The 6,064-nt window shown below is 47.6% G+C and overlaps 1 protein-coding gene across 1 annotated transcript in view; it reads left to right on the forward strand.

The window, feature by feature from the left end:
- The window catches only part of CSNK2A2 (casein kinase 2 alpha 2), a 37,532-nt gene extending 31,468 nt beyond the window's left edge, over window positions 1-6,064 (forward strand). Inside the window, exon 12 of the mRNA XM_044256047.1 lies at window positions 5,621-6,064. The gene's annotated coding sequence lies outside the window, so the exon portion shown is untranslated. The remainder of the gene's footprint in view (window positions 1-5,620) is intronic.

Here is a 6,064-nt window from a genome sequence, read left to right on the forward strand (position 1 = left end):
AGAAAGAAATCCCCCAGTACTAGTCTACAGGGAGCTGCCGTTGTGGCGGCAGGACGATGCCCATAGTTCAGGATCTGAGGGAACGCTCCCTTTGGAATGCATGGGAGAGGAGAGACTCGGAGTTGTTGTCCATTTACCTTTATTTAACAGGAGGCCACTGTTGAATTAACCCGTTCAGTCAACAAGCTCTGAATATCTGACTTCCTATCTATTCCACTGTGGTCTGGGTTTCCTTTGGTGTGAGATTCAGGCTCAAGATTTAGCAAAACGTCAGCAGTCTATACTGACACACCAGCCTCATTTATGAAAAGGAGATATTAAAACAGTGACAGTATTTTTTTTTTAAGCTCTTTTACAAATTCATGTTTTATGTATTTTTTTATGACATGAGCTCTCTGGGAAATGTACCTCACCCCTGCAGTTTTCTTCTAAGTGTATTCATTTGGGAGCACACTGCAGGCGCTCACAAGAGGCCCCTTTGCCGTCAGCAGGCATCACTTGAAACCTTGTGATGCCACAAACAGGTCTCTCTGTCTCATCAGAAGTTTGATGCAAAGTGCATAACTTGGAGCTCACTGTAACCTTTGTTGATTTGCCTAACCATAAAATCTTGTTGCTATTTTTTCCGTGTAGCCTTTTTTTTCTTTTTGCAGCCTTGTAAGGAAAACCTCACCATTTCCCAGCACATACATCCCTGTGTGTGCGCCTGTTTTCATGCACCTCCCTGAAATAGAGACTTTTTGGTCATAACCATAATGAAAGCTGGAAAGTAGGTCTTCAGGCAGGTTGGGGAATGAGGGAAACATCCTATTAGAATGTATTTAGGAAAAGACCTATTTAGTGAGAAAATGTACTCTTCCCCTACCCCCCCCACCCTTTTTGCCTTTTTATCCCCATGAGAAGCAATTTCCCTCTATAATCAGGGTAAGCTGCATTTGGAAGCTCCAAGAGGTCATATGTGAACATGATGGCAGAGCTGTCCTTCTCACGGGCAGGGACTGGGGTCGTGTGTGCAGGGCCAGCCCGTACCCCGGTGACTGAGCAGTCATCATCTGGGGAGTCTGGGGGGTTAGGTGGAGCTCCTGGAGTCAGTGTCAAAGCTCGGGATCCATTGTGCCAGCCTTCATGTTAGCAAAGGAAGCTGGATTCTGTTTTAAAAAGTAAACAGGCTGATTTCATTTTGGGGACTTGTCACCAGTCTGGTTTGCAAGCAGTCTCTTCCCCCAGCTGCAGAGCCATGCCACAGCTGTGGAGACTTCGAGCTAGGCTAGAGCTCGAGGTGTCAACCCACATCAGACTGTAGGATTTCTTTATTAACTATTTAATAATGCCATACATTTTTATAAGGTTAGATTGTTTGTTTGAAAACATCTGTTTACATTCCGTATTCCAATAAAATCGTATTGGTATTGGTAGCAGGTCCTATCTCTATATGTAGATTGTATTTTTGTCATTTGGTTGGTGCGAATTTAAAATGCAAATAAAACTCTTACTAGAGTTGACATTACAGATTGAAAATTAAAAATAAGACCCCAAAGCCAGGAAATGCATTCAGTTAAGATTCTCATACCAATACTACCTGCCTATATTGCACACTCTGTATATTGATGTATGCATTTGTTCTACCTGAAAACGGAAGCCAAGGCATGAGCTCTCAGCTGCACCTGTATTCGTATGTCAGGCATGGAGGCCTTCTGATGTGCCCTTCTAGGCAGCGCTGTTGGTAATTATCAGGGAGATGTGCCGCTGTGTGTCTTTTTTACCCCCTACCTCTCACCTCCTCCTGTCATTCTCGCCCACCCTTGTTTTTTTGTTTTTTTGTTTTTTTAAGTTGCCTGTCTGGACCAGGCTGGAGGAGTGTACTGGAGGGTCTTGGTGAAGTAGTTACCCCATTTCTTTTCCTTGGGTTCCCCAGACGCAGCGAAATTATCTGGAGGAGTATAGTCAGGTGATGGACGTACTTCTGCCTCTCTCCGTTGATCATGATGTAGTCGGTGCAGACAGAGCTAAGCTGCCTATCCTGGCTCTGTGACTGCGGCTCTGACACAGGAGTAATTCTTTTTATGCATAGTTTACTTTTCCACCACTATGCTTTTCACTTCTTTTCCTGCCTTAGACAGTATGACTGAGTTTAAAATGCCCATCCCTTTCTAAGTCTGGTCTTGACGACTAACTGGCTGGCTGGCTGGCTGTAGGTTCTTTCCCAAATTGAAGTGAGTCCAGTCCTGACCTTTTCTCTTACCCATCTCCAGAGCCATTTTGTGGCCAGATGAACCTAGCTCCCTGGAGATTTCAGCATACTTAACCTGGCTTAGGAGATGGTCATGAAAAGTTCCCAAAGTGGGGGGCGTGGGCAGGGAAAGAAGATGTGTGTGTGTGTGAGAGAGAGAGAGAGAGAGAGAGAGAGAGAGTGTGTGTGTGTGTGTGTGTGTGTGTGTGTGTGTGAGAGAGAGTGGGAGTGTGCTCTTATACTTAGACTCAGCTGTGGTATATTTACCCACCCAATATCCTGTCTGGTCAGCAGATTATTTCTTAAGTTCATCTCAGTATTTTTGATTAGCCATTTTGTTTGCTTTGTTACTTTATAACTGGTTAAAAGTGCCTACGATAAGGACTTAGTTATTTCCTAAAGAAAAGCAAAAAATGTGGGGAACAGGGTAGTGTTACACTATCATCTCAGGTCCTGCCTGTGTTCAACGACATAGGCCTGGTATGGTGAGAACAAAATGTTCCTTTGCCAAATACATATCAGTCTGTCAGGGCTGATGGGCCACAAGTGAGCATAAGTTCGTGGCTTGGCTTCAGCTGACAAGTCCCATGGCGAGAGCAGAACTGATGAGATGCCCAGTGATCTTTTCACCTGCAGCTTGCTTGCAGTTCACTCTCCCCTGGATCGTATCAGCTGCCCGCTCCTGTCCCATCACTGGGAGGGGACTTAGGTGGGAGAAGTCAAGTGGACAGCGCAGACCAAGCATTCCTGGGTCTTCTCACCAATGACAGCAGTGCCGATGGTGGCTCTCTGAGGCGCCTGCACACCGGCCGCCGCGCCGGGTTGAACAGACATCCTCTAGCACGTCGCTGCTCCCGGGGCTCAAAGCTGCTGTGCTCCCTTGCAGAGAAGGAAGGGACTCAGACTGCTTGGCTGGAGAAGACAGAGGAGCTTGTAATTCTTGGGGGCTCAGGCAGGAGGTGGTTAAAAGAAAGGGAACCAATAAGAAAAACAGTCAAAGGGTAGATCTTGAGGAGGGAGCATGACTTCTTGACAGAGTTCAGGGACACCACCTTCACGAGCTGGAATGGTTTCCTGAGATGGTCACAGCGCCTGGAGTGGTTCCAGCAGGACTGGAAGTGGTGCCCTCCAGGCTGATGCTGAGTCCCAGAGAGAGCTGGCGGCCGTGGGTCTCGGTCCACACCTACTCAGGGAAATGACTTAGGTTCTCCCAGGTGCTGTATTAAGGATGGAAGCAAAATTCTTTGGGGAACACAAGCAGCAATTGGAAGAATTTTTTTATATGCACTGAAATGGTTCTAAGAGAGCCCACTTGGCCGTTTCCCTTAATGCCAGTTCAGACTGCACGATTTGTTTAGAAACCTGTGTTACTGCATGAGCACCCACAGGATAAAGCAAATTTCCCTCCTACAAATAAGTAGGGGTGGATCATAATGGAGCAGAGTCAAGGTCATTGAACTCTAAGCCCTTCCAAAAGCAAAAGCAGGGTCCACAGGAGCGTATGAAAAACCAGAGTTGGTCAGAGAGCTTAATCAACCTAAGATGGCCTAACGTCCTGCTTTTAAAAAACTAATCCCAGGGTGGGAGTGGGGAAGGGGAGGTGGCGGTAAAACATCTGGCCCAGAAAACCAGTAATAACAACATATACTTCTGAGCTCTATGGATGTGTTCATGGAAACGACTACGATCAGGTGCCATGGAGGCTGGGGAAAGTGATGTGATGGGTTATACAGCTGATGAGCTGAGTACTTCTGTGTAGAGACTCAACAATGTGCTACAAATGTGATACTTAATCCTGAACTGCATGTATTGGGGATTGTTCAAAAAAAATAATAACTTTCATTGAATCAATAAATTAACAGTTTTGCACTTGCTGGCTTTTCTTGCTGTAAATGGTGACTAAGAGGTTGGGACAGAAATCTTGCCACCCCCTGGAAAGCTTGGATAAATCTTCAAGACCTGTGGAGCCAACCATTTCCTTCTGTTCGCAGAAAAGCACCACTGCCTGGGTTGTGATCTTTGCCAAGTGACCACTTCTGACACACTTGGCCACCTCTTTGTATCACTGGATGACTGATATAGGACTGATGTGCCACTGCCCTTAGTGGAAAGACAAATGCATGTTCAGTCCTGTTTTCATAAATAAAAATGTTGACAACCACCATCTTCCCAAGCGGGAGACCAGCCACTGCTATGGGGACCTTAGGCTTGTGTTTCCTATGTCTTGGGGGAGAGGCGGGGTACACCTTGAACTGCGAAGATGGGTGTATGAGCGATGCAGTGGATCCCCACCTTCAGTCCTATGAGGTGGGGCCAGAGTGGGGTCCCAGTGGAGTGGGTGTGGTTCCTTGGTACTCGCTTCCGCCTCAGGCACCTGCTTCTGGGATTGGCCCATTTCAGTGCCCAATTCACCTCTGTGGCAGAGTGCTCTGCGTTGATGAACATCTCTCCCTGCCTGCATTCCGTGCATCACAAGCAGGCACACGCTATTGTGCGTCTGCATTTGGCAGATAGTGGTGTCTTTAATTAGCGTGCTTCTCCCTGACGGATCCCTCTGTGGCGCTGGACGCTTGGAAATAAGTTGCCAAAGTGTTTAAAGGCAAATAGGCCTTTCTTTCTTAGCCTTCTGCGCCATGTGGCCTTTCTCAAGAATGTAGGATCTCCCTTCCTTGACCCAGGGAACGTTTTCATGAAATGATGTTTCTGTGACCACTTCCCGGGGGCATAGTCCTTTCTCATTGCTGTAGTGCCGATCTCTGAGCACTGCTTCTAGAGTTCTGCCGCTGGCCTCTTACCGCCCACGCCACTGTGCTGGACATGGAAGGAGAAACGGGGTTTTCAGGCCATGCCACACCACTGTTCCCAGGGGAGAGTTAAAAATATTTGAGCTCCCTTTTTGCTTTGTTTGTTAGTGGACTCGGCGCTTCCCCAGTAAATACAGTCATCTGATTATTAGTCCTGAGATGTCCTCAGTGAACTGGGTCAGGGCTGATGGGGATCTGGAGTTGGACTGCTGAGCTTGTGGCTCGGCTGTCAGAGAATGGTCCATGGTGGAAGCCCACAGTGCTTCCAAATCTGTGTTCCGGACCCAAGAGGCCTGGGGAACACATGCCATGTCCAGAGCTTTCCCCTTGCTCTCCCAGAAGGCCATGCCTAAGACCGCCTCTGTGAGTGGCAATCACAAGAGGAAGGAAGAGGGTATTGCTGAAACCTGAGACCATAAAGTTAGCTCTTACTAGGTCTTCCACTGAGTGGCATGGGAAAGTCCAGCTTGCACACTGCTCCCAGCACTCTTACAGAGAAGGAAGCCGCAGGCAAGTGAAGGCCTGTCCTCACTCTGGGTCAGATTGATTAATGCCGTCTTTCCCCTCCTCCCATCTCTTTCCCCAGGTCTGTTGCGGTTCCTCCCACTTTTCCATAAGCAGAACAAGAACCAAATCAAAACGTCTTAACGTGTGTAGAGAGATCACGTTCCGTGAGCAGACACAAAATGGTGGCAGGTTTGGCCAGCACGAACCAGACCAACCGAAGGGCAGCCCACCACCGTATATCAAACCTCACTTCTGAATGTAAAAGGTTCATACGCCTTTGGCTTCCTGTTGACTTCCTCCTGACCCAGAAAGCATGGGAAATGTGAAGGGTATGCAAAATGGTCGTGGGTTACTGTTGCTCCCCTGCTCCCCCTTGACTCGGCCTGTGGCCACCAGCAGACCACGTTAACTAGCCGACCACAGACTCCACAGCGGGGGTACGGGGGCAATCTACGGCATGACGGGCAGTTACATATTATAATTTTAAAAGTATATATTATTGAATAAAAGGTTTTAAAAGAAA

This window comes from Neovison vison, chromosome 7 (genome assembly GCF_020171115.1).
Source record: "Neovison vison isolate M4711 chromosome 7, ASM_NN_V1, whole genome shotgun sequence".
NCBI lineage: Eukaryota > Metazoa > Chordata > Mammalia > Carnivora > Mustelidae > Neogale > Neogale vison.